We start from the raw sequence: 12,033 nt of genomic DNA, 5'->3' as shown, positions 1-12,033 counted from the left end.
TTTCTCAATAAGGCGAGAAGGAGGTGAAGAATATGTTTGATGTTTGTATTTAAAATCCAAAATATAGTTTGGCTACTACATATGTTTGAAATTATAGTAATTACTTAATTTCTTAATAAATGAAAGTTCTGAATTTAACTTTACTTATTATTAATTAACATATTAAAAATACACTAACATCTACACCCTCAATCTCTCTCTCTCTCTCTCTTTCTCTCTCTCTCTCTCTCTCTCTCTCTCTCTCTCTCTCTCTCTCTCTCTCTATATATATATATATATATATATATATATATATATATATATATATATATATATATATATATATATATATATATATAATTGAAAATCATTATGTTTGTGACTCTAAATCTCTTGAACCGCCTGACCGATATCTATCAAATTTGTAACATGGATGAGGTTCGAGGCTGGGTTGGTTTGAGGCTATTCAATTTGATGGTAGAATTGAGGGGTGGGGGAGGGGGAATAAAAAAATAAAACTTAATAACTCTTGAGCTACTCGACCGATCTTGATCAAATTTTCAACATAGATGAGGTTCAGGCCTGAGAACGTTTTCATGAATTTGACAGAACAACGTAGGGTAGGAGAAGAAGGGGGAGATATATAAAAATCAATTTATATAAGACTGAAAGTGACTATTTTTGTAACTTAATAACTCTTGAACTATCCAACCGATCTCAATCAAAATTTTCAAGATACATGAGGTTCGGATCTGGAAACATTTTTGTAATTTCACTTTAATTGTAGTTTCTAGGGGAGGGGAGGAGGACGTATGAATAAAAACTAATAAAACCTAATAACTTTTGAACCATCCAACCAATCTCGATCAAATTTTCAACATATATGAGGGTCGGGCCTCGGGTGTTTTTTATTGTCACTTTGACAAGCCAACCTAGGGGAGGGCGAAGGAAAGATATATGTAAAAAATAAAAATAAAAATGACTGCCTTTGTGACTTCATCACTCTTGAACCAACTGACCGATCTCAATCAAAGTTTCAACATACATGAATTTAAATTCAGTGATTACTTTAGGCTATTCACTTTGACGATGCAACGTAGGGAAGGGGGAAGGGGAGAGAAATTTTAAAATGATGAAAAATGACCGGTATTAGTGTTGAATCAATAGTTTTCGGGGTCGATGAGAGAAACGGTGACACTTCTTATGCTGTTGCAATCCAAGTTCAGCCCTGATAGTCGGGGAGGGGGGTAAACATTTTAAAATGATTGAAAATGACTAATATTAGTGTCGAACCCATAGTTTTAGGAGAAGCTGAGATTAACCGTGACAATTCTGATGCCGCGTGCCGCAGCACGGAGGAGGGGGAGCTATATATAATAATGATCGAAAATGACCAATATTAGTGTCTGATCCATAGTTTTCAGGGTCATTCAGATGAAGAGTGACATTTCCGATCCGATTTAAATCAGCCCCGCCATTGGTGGAGGGGAAAAAAGAGATATATAAAAATTGCCTCTATCAGTGTCGAATTTATAGTTTTTTCGGTCCCTTAGATGAACAGTGATACTTTCGATCCCGTTTAAATCCAAATTCAAACCTACAACTTGGGGGAGGGGAGGACGAGATATTTAAAAATGATCGAAACTGACCGATATTAGTGCTGAATCCACGTTTTTTGGGGTCGTTGAGATGAACAGTGACATACAAAGATGTGCATTTAGATTATTTATTTCAACCCAGAGAAGCGGGTAATATATGCTAATATTATATATATACTATATATATATATATATATATATATATATATATATATATATATATATATATATATATATATATATATATATATCGGACACCCGGTGGAATGTTACAACTCAAAAAATGGAAATTTTGAGTTATCATCACTCAAAAGAGAATATATAGATGGAATCGAGCTCTACCTGGTGGTATTTTCGCAGAAACATAACTAAACAAATTAATCCCTAGATGGCAGAAATACCAGTTTTCCAGGGACCTATTTTGATAGAATAACAAATTCCATAAATATGTATTTTTGACTTGTAACAGTCTTTCAGCAGGTGTGCGATATATATATAATATTAATTCTTTAGATTTATAGAGTAGTAGGTCATTTAGTTTCATTTTAATATTCTACTCGTATTTCACAGACAGAATACTATTTTGTATCCTGCTAAGTCTAAAAATCAAGTCAAATTCTTCCCACCACTTCAAACTTTTTATCTACAGGGTGCTCTAAAAATGAATTTACATCATGTATTTAATACTTATCCTCAGGGTAAAAGTGGATGTGAAAAGGTAGAGGGACAGTAGATAGCAGCATGATGTCACACCGTCCCCCTGGCTATCTTTGCACTTTTTTTTTTTTTTTTTTTTTTTTTTTAGGAACTAGGAGACGTCGTATATATTTTTTGGAGGTGGAGTACTTTTACCCCTGCTTATTCTGACATTTGCTATTCATGAAAAGTTATTTTAGAGTAAAATATTAGGTGAGTACAAAATTTAAGTGGAAATTAAATACATATAAGATCATTTAAAAATACTATCATTTTTTTTAGTGGTTGATTAGAAAATAAAAATCATGATAAAATTTTAAATATTGAATATATGTATTTTATACATTTTACATTAAAGCTATTTTTAAAAGTTGAAGAACAGTATATTAATGTAACTCTTGAGTTTAGTTGATTTTGAGTTCAACGTCTCTTGCAGTTGCGAGGCTATACAAGAGGGACCTACTGATAACGTGGATTCCGAACCACATGAACTCCTGCTGGGAATCGAACCGAGGTCTCTCAAGTGAAAGGTTCGTTTGAAAAAGTTTAATTCTTATGTTTCTCAAAATCACAATCTTTCTGAGAATATGGATGTTGTGCGATCATTTGTTTTTCCAATTGTAACCTTGCATATGTGAATATATTCCTGTTTGTTCCCATATTTAAATCTTTCTTCCTCAATTTTTTTCTCAGTGTGATCCGTCAATAATTCGCATGGCCTGGTATCAAACCTCTGACTCCTGAAACCAAATGTAAGCGCTCCACCTATCGGTCATTGTGACACCCTATAGCAGCGTTTCCCAACCTCTTTCAACTTGCGGCACACTAGGGGTGTTACTTGGATTCTCGCGACACACTTATAGATATTATTATTTGTAAATATAAAACACAGTGGTATTTTTTCTGTGATTATTGATCTCTTCCTCGCAGAGAAGAAAGCTCTATAAGTTGTTTTTCCTTGTGGTAAATCATTATGCTTATTTTTCATTCTAATTTTAAAATAGACAAAAATTGCAATGAAATGTTGGACTCAGGTTTTTAAAAATACGCTTTCTGTTCAAAAACTGTATCCAACCTTTTACTAAGAAGGAGGATCACTAAATAACGAACGAACAAACAAATCTCTTTTACTTTTAAAACACAAGTGTAGGTAATTTGTCGAGAGGATTGAATGATATTTTAAATTTTCAAGTTACGAAATAGTCTGCAACAATAAAGAAGCAATAATGGTCATAACGATGATAACAAATACTTTTTTCAACATTAGAAATGCAGAACAGTAACCCGGTATGGAACTTAAAATTGTAGATTCATAGTAGAGGTTCATAGTAATGTGAAATACAAATATACATTTTTCCCTACGTTTAGCAGTTGGATTGCTATAAAATTAATAATTTTGTTTCCATTCCTCGCGGCACACCAGCGGCCCCTTCACGGCACACCAGTGTGCCGCGGCATACCGGTTGGGAAACGCTGCCCTATAGGTTCATTGTTAGGCTGCGCGAATATTTAGACATATAAAATATGAAATACATAGTAAAAATCAATAAGACAATCTTTTTCGTTCTGGAAATTTTTTTCCAAGATGCAGTTCGTATTGAGTGACCAATCACAGAAAAAGAGGATATTATATTCGCAAAAGTTGCGTATAAACAGTCATTACATCGCCAATGAGCTAAACATCTATAACTAATGACCTGTGTTAAATCATTTGAGGAAAACAGGCTAAAACTAGTTTTGTCCCCTTGACTATGTGCAACCCTTCTTACTTCGTTGAATTTCTGGTTGCAACATATTTTAGGATAAATTTTTCTCATTGGGTGTTTCAGGATTTACAGATTTTTTACAAAAATATTTAATTATTTTTATACTTAATTAATTATTATTTGTAGAAAGATATTTTATACGTATAAATCTTCCTTGGAAAATATTTATTCGATTAGTGAAAACCGCATCAAAATACGACCAACTGTTCTCGATATAATCGCATACAGCCGTACCTGCATACATATACATATACCTAGGTACAGGTCAAACTAAGAACCTCCTTTTTTAATCGCTTAAAAATCGTTAAAACACTGCTTCTGGAACTATGCACTGTGTTATGAGGTATCGAAGTTGACCTATTGGATGCGTGATATGACGTTGACGTTGATGAATGCATTGATTTCTGTTTAGATCCTTTGTAAGCAAAGATGAGACTATATAGACAAAACTTACTGGAATTATGGAATTACATTACTGAAAAGCGATATAGTAAGAGTTTGTAAATTTGAAGATGAAGAAGAAGTTGTTAGATAAAATGAAACTCCTATAGGAAAGTGCTAGAAAAAATAGAAGAAAAAAACGCAATACTGAAAAAAGTAAAAAAAAAAAAAAAATCGGACAAGAAACTTGTTGAGTAATTAGTTGAGAATTAATAATGTCTTGTATTAGGGATGGGATTAAAGGTATAGTAGAAACTAAGAGAAGGAGAGGAAGAAGAAGCGCACAACTAACCGACGATATTAAAGAGAACAACTGTTGCATCGAGATGAAGAAATTAGTGGAGTATTGTTATGCATGTAAACTTCTAACTTGCGGCTGGTGATCTGTCATGCTCTAGCAATACAGACACTAGGTCCCACAGCAGGAAATAATAAAGTAGCCAACGGCCAACGGCCAACGGTGGCCCTATTTTGTAATTGGCCGATTTGCCAGCGTAACCCCTACGAAAGAAGTCAAATTGAGATTGGGAGCGCAAGGTCGAAACGTTGGCTGAATGACGAGAAATTGTTGGATGAACTTTCACCTATAGGCCAACGTATTTTTCAACTCGATGTTTACTACTACCAAATTCCAAGTTACATAGGGCCTACCAATTGTGCTACTAGGAGGCAACAGAACGCTTATGACTTCCAGACATATTTCACTTCGCATTTTAGCCTCCTAAAAGAATATGACAAATAATACAGGGTTTCGTCCGTAAAGTAATGGGACAGGCCGCCGCGCGAGGCTCCAGTCGCCAGTAGCACGCTCCCCGGCCTCGGATTTGTGTTGGGAATTTTAAGCTAATCAAAACACCGGGCGGTAGACGCATCCGAGCTCTGACATAGTGAGGATTACGCGTGGCGCAAAAGCTGCTTTGCTTTCACCTGGGCGAAACCGCTTCCGAGACGCTTTCCTTGGTCAAGGAAGCTTACAAAAACGACGCACTGTCAAGAGCCCAGTTTTTCCGGTGGTTCAGCGAGTTCAAGAACGTACGGGAGACCGTAAAATACATGGAGCGATCTGGACGCCCTTCAACGAGTGGTTTGGACAAAAATGAGGCCAAAGTGAAAAATCTCCTGGACTCCAACCGTCCCTTGAGTGTAATATTAATCGCCAAGGACTTCAACATGTGTAAAACAACAGTTCATAAACTTGTCCTGAAAATATGCTGTGACAAAAACTCAAAAACAGCTTTTGCTTCACGCGTCGGACCCGACTGCCGCCCAGTGCGTTGCTTAGCTTAGACCACGACCACAAATCACCCCTCCGGGGAGTGCGCTGCTGGCGACTGGAGCGCCGTACGGCGTCCAGTCTCATTAGTTTACGTACAAACCCTGTATATGCCCATCACACCCATCTAACACTAACTTGCATGGTCAAACAATTGAAAGCATTGGGATGATGATCACATGTACTGTCTGCCACTGGTTCCAATCCCGTCCAGGGCAAGGGTATTATGTGTTGTCCTTTCACTCCTTTTTCCATTATTATAATACATTTCTCATCGTCTCTTTTAGCCTAAAAAGCGTAACCATGAGACATAAAACTAAAAAATACGAAAAATCTGCCTGATATTTAGCATCCCCTCTATCAATTCTCGGTCAATTAATAAAATTTTTAAACACAACTTTCCTGAAGGTATCTATCGCCGATTGTCTTCTATATATTCACTATCTGAGGACTGAGAATGTCGCCAGGCTTCGTTACTGTTGATACTAAACGTAAATGGTCCAGAGTTACTCCTTCCGTTTTATTCCAATGTAAGTGTTTTATATATTCTAATAACAATGGATAGCTATGTACCTATGTAGCAAAGAAACACATTTCATTCAAAAGTTTCGGAACAAAATTAAGTTAGAATTCGTTTTTGAAGGATTTGATTCTTTAGAGAATCAAGAGCTGTTAGAACTGAGTGAATTGAAGGATTGGATTCTTTATTTTATTTGGGGCTGTAAGAATTGAGTGCATAAGGATTGGATTCTTTAGAGAATCAGGAGCTGTTTGAATTTAAGAGTGTTTCAAGGACTGGATTCTTTAGAGAATCTGGGATAGTTTAAGTTAAGTGCACTTGAAGCATTGGATTCGTCAGAGAATCAGAGACAATAGTATTGAGTGTATCAGGACTTTATCCTTTAGAGAAAAGCGGACATTTTGAATTGAGTGTATTTGAAGGTTTAGTTACTTTAATAAGCTGGGACCTTACTGTGTAATATATACTAAAAACTTGTGAGAAATCAACTTGATATTGGCACGTACAGAGCTCATATTTACCAAAATGGTTAGAACGTTTATTCCCGGAGTGAGTAAACGGCATATTTGGTATTGACTCACATTCAACTGGGGAAGTATTTAACCACATATCACCCAATTAAATACAGGCGTCCATGTGCAATATTTTACGGATATGTTGTATCACAGTGTAATATAAAGACATTAGGTGAAACATATATTTTTTATTTAGTTTTATTTATAATATTGTTAACAAGACTTCAGGAAGTCCTTTTAGAACAGCATTATCAGTTCCGGTAAATTATATCTAACTCATACTCTGCGGAGTAACGCATATGAGACTGTGACGTAACAAAGTCCACTTGATGAGTTGAATTCTTTTCCTGTAATCATGACAAAATGATAACGAAGTGTTTGAAATGCAAGTTAAACTTGCCTTACGTAACCATTTACTTTGGATTTTGTTCTCAGACACCTCGTCATCTTATCACACACATCTATTATCATGGTACGAATTTGTCATTCAATGTTCAACCTTTAGAAGTGAGAATTGGCTACACTTTGTCTCCGCTGTTGTTTTACGGCTGCTGAATCTATTAGGTAAGTGAATCATACGTTGCTATACAATTAATATGATTGGAGTTTCTGTAAGGATTTTAGAAACAACCACATTGCTGTATACTACTATATGTTGCAAATCACTTGCTACAAAACAGCTATCTTTCACTCTTCCATATAATCGTACAGTCAGCGACAAAGGTTCTTTCCGTTTGATGAAATTAGTTTCGTAAATAACTTCCGAATGAATGGAGTACAGCTTTCGGTAAATTAAAAAGACTGTTTCAGCCTTGAAAGTCGGTGAAACGATGTACGTTCCACCGTTATTCCTAAAACAGCTATCTTTCAGCATCAGCAGGGCGGCTAGTTCGTATAGGAAGTTGTCAATTAAAGTTTTCGATTTTCATTTGATTTTCTTAATGAACAGAAGAAGAAGAAGAACATGTAGCAGTGTCATTGTGCACACCACATAAAGAAGTTTAGTTTGAATTTTGGTAAATCAAACTCTCTAACAAACTAAATTGTAGCGAGACTAGGCTTAAATATATTATTTTATCTTAAATTAAATTAAGCATATTTGAAGATGAATGAATACATATATATATATATATATATATATATATATATATATATATATATATATATATATAATATTAATTCTTTAGATTTATAGAGTAGAAGGTCATTTAGTTTCATTTTAACATTCTACTTCACAGATAGAATACTATTTTGTATCCTGAGTATTATACTAACCTGCTAATCTTAATAGAACTGCGAGTAATCTATAAAGCAAGGATGGTATCTATAGTTACATTTCATAATTACATAGGATTATATTGGGAACTGATTTTTGATTTTCTATATCTTGGGGTCAACTGGATGGATCACCTCTCTCTAGTGTTCGAAGTAGAAAGAAACAGAGGCGGTATGTTTTATTACGATTTTGACTCCACATACCAGCTATCTAAATGTTGAAATACAATGAGGATATGTTGCCTAAAAGATTGCATTTCTGTTTACATAATGAATGAAAACCATTGGAAAGTTTCTATGTAGTTACGGGTGGAGGGAGTACATGAAGAAACCTTGATCCCCACCAACAAATTCTGATTTAAAACAAAAATATCCCCTTATGTTGTATTATAGAGAATTATACACGAAAATGCTCAAAAAAACCGAGTCTTTATACTAATAATTTCCTGCGGGAAAACTCTCGGACCCACTACTCAACAGAGGGGTATTCCAAATCCCCGGAATATCCACCCACACAGTAGACAACACCTAAATTCGCATATGCTCAAAACACGACATTTATATGCAATAAGGCAAGAAGACACATACTATAGATAAGAAAGAAAAAATCAATATGGCACATCAAACTATAAACTGGATGAAATTTTTAAAGATACCTCATTTTAAAAACAAAAGGTAGGGAAGAGATAACAAAAATGTCGGTCTTTTCAACTTAGAATTTATTTCATATAAAAAATAAAATCTTTTTACGCGCAAAGCTATTAGTCAATTACTGTTTATAAAAATGGATTGATTAAAGATATTCAGCATCTACTCTCGAGTGACGGTATGTCTTGGTCACTGAAAAACCAGAAGTGGTATGTCTTCATCACTAAAAAAGGGGGGCTCGGTGGCTCAGTGGTAGAGCGTTCACGTCCAGTGCTTGGGGTCCCTGGTTCGATCCCAGCTCGCGCCGTGTGGACTTTGTGGTGGACAAACACCGTGCTCATGGGTTTTCTCGGGGTTCTCCCGTTTCCTTCCACTTTCTTCATTGAACCATTTCATTCATTTCTCATTATCACCGTCCCTTTTAGCCTAACCGACATAACCGTGGGAGGTAAAACTTAAAGATTTCATTTCATTTTTTTCATCACTGAAAAACCAGAGAAGGTATGGCATACCACTGCATACCGTCTCACTTCGACCACTGCCTCCATCAACATCGAACTCGATTCCTAAGTTTCGACCTTCTATTTCCTAGACAAAATTGACAGTAATCAATCAAGTATTTTTTCAGGTTTTGTATTTGAAATCCAACTCCTTAGAAATCAGTATCATAAGGACAGTGTCTGTTGTACATGATCGATGAAGCTAATGTGATCTTGTGAAAACACAGTAGCTCAGTGACAGAGCACTCACACGTTCATTTAATACGATCTTAGTCAAACTTCGCACCTTGATCGATCTTAACGGACTAAGTACGTATACAAGGGCGTTCCGAAGGCTCATAAGGTTGTTGTTGTTGGTGGTGGGGGTAATTGGTTAATATGCCGAATAGATAAGTATGATGTACCGAATAAAGAGACACCATATCAGAAGTTTGTCTTATAATGGGAAGATCCTGGCTTCGATCCCCAGTTTGGTCTTTTTGAAGCATTCTCTGCTTGACTATGGTTACGAAAATAATCTTGTATCTTATTCCTTCAATAATACAAATTTTAGAATATAGAATGCTTTTTCGAATTTTTATTTTATAGATTTGTATACATACGTAAATACTAATCTAGTATATTCTGTATTTATTTTTGATTAGGGCTGCTATCTAAACGTATAGTAAAATGCTAGGAAAGTTTATATGTTTGTTGACGTTTATATATTTGTGGCCAATCCTTTCGACAGTGAGTTCTCGGATACCATAATCTCTAGAAAGATGCTGTTTTCACTGATCAATTGCAAATTTTGTGCAGATTGGTTAGTTCTAATTGAATATTAACTAAACATTGCCATTTAGAGGTACACTGGAAGTGTTGAAAATTTTAAAAAGTAAGACATCATATCCTACAAGTTACACATTCCAACACCATATATTTGTATATAGGGGTTGTATATCTCACAGGCGTTTGTTTCATGGTTAAATGATGGTAAAGAACATTTCTCCAGTCTAATATGAATCTTTATTGATTGGAGTGTTTTGTTCAATGAACACTATATATCACTGACATTATAATTAATTGTATGTGTAATGTATTTGTTTATTACATACTACATGCAGGAAGAAAGAAAACATTGATCATACATGAATTAGGAACTCCAACCGGAAGTAGGCTCAAATCTTGCAAATGGTGCAAGATATTGAAAAAATCTCCCCTTTATGACACCCTTTGCCGATTTTTATCAAGACGTCTTTCACTTGTGTCTGTAAAGGGACATGTACAGATGTTGTGAGGAATGACAAGGAGATTCATGCTCATATGTGAATGATGCGCTGTGTAGAGAGCGCAGGTTCAGCTAGTTTTACATGATAATTCTTAATACAATTAATAATCGATTTATATTTGCAAAATACTACTGAAAAGAAAATATTTTGAGTATATTAATATAGAGATATATTTATAAAAAATGTAATGCCTTTGCGTAACATAATTCACATTTAAAGGGCATACTGGAAAAAGAGGTTAGGAAAAAGTATTGCAAGTTTGAAGTTTGTTGCAAACTAAGTTTGATGTCGTTATTCTTGTGATTTGTAATTAATTTCTAATAGACGTTGCTAGTGTAAAGATATTAAAATGAAATGAAATAACATCATTCTATTTCACATCTCACGGTTATACTGTGTAGGCTAAAGCAGATAGTGATGATGAGAATGAATGTAATGGTAAAACAAAGTAAGAGGAAACGGGAAATCCTCGAGGAAACTCACGCACACGGTATTTGCCACCATAAAGCCCACTTGACGCGAGCTGGAATCGAATGATGGACCCCATGCACCAAAGGTGAAGGCTCTACTACTGAGCCAACTAGGCCCCCTATAAAGATATTAATACATACTCAAGATTCGGTAAAAAATTTAAGATTGACAATTATTTTCAATATACTATAAACTTTTGATTTGTAAAATACCATCATCTTGCAGACGTCTATTCATTTATTGTCAACATACGAAACTTCTACAAAAATGAAAACAACGTCTCTTATTTTTGAAAAAAAAATGAAATGAAATTTTTCAGTTTTACGTCCCACGCTTACGCCGGCTAGGCTAAAGGAGACGGTGATGATGAAAAATGAATGAAATGGTAGAATGAAGAAAGTGGGAGGAAACGGGAGAACCCCGAGAAAACCCACGAGCACGGTGTTTGTCCACCACAAAGTCCACATGGCGCGAACTGGGATCTAACCAAAGACCCCGAGCACCGGAGGTGAACGCTTTACCACTGAGCTACAGTGCTCCCTTCTCTTATATTTTAATACCACAAATAAAATCTATAAAAATGTTACTCAGCTTTATCTCATATTAAAATTGCAATAAAAATACAATAACAAGGTGTATTTTATTTTTCGAATTGTATTTACTTTTAGCCCAGCTCGTATATACTTTAAGTTTATAAAAACAGTGACATAGTTCTAGTCTCGAAAATTAATTTCATTGGTTTAAAAAATAATACTAGTATTAGTAATTGTTCTAACTAAATCTAGTTGTAGTTAGGAATCTATCTGAATAAATTTCAGATATCGATTGAAGTTATTTCAAAATAGAGCTGCATAGATAAGATTAAAATGAAAATGTTCCTACAAAATCAGTGGAACATTAAGATGTTCTTTAACTTTCATTAATTAACTTTATTGAATGTTAGTTACAATCATTTATTATTATTATTATTATTATTATTATTATTATTATTATTATTATTATTATTATTATTATTATTATTATTATTATTATTATTATTATTATTATTATACCCGCAAAGCATAAAGTGTTATATAAAGCCTT

This window comes from Thermobia domestica, chromosome 8 (genome assembly GCF_964235325.1).
Source record: "Thermobia domestica chromosome 8, izTheDome1.hap1.1, whole genome shotgun sequence".
NCBI classification, from domain to species: Eukaryota; Metazoa; Arthropoda; class Insecta; order Zygentoma; family Lepismatidae; genus Thermobia; species Thermobia domestica.
This window is presented reverse-complemented; position numbering follows the sequence as displayed.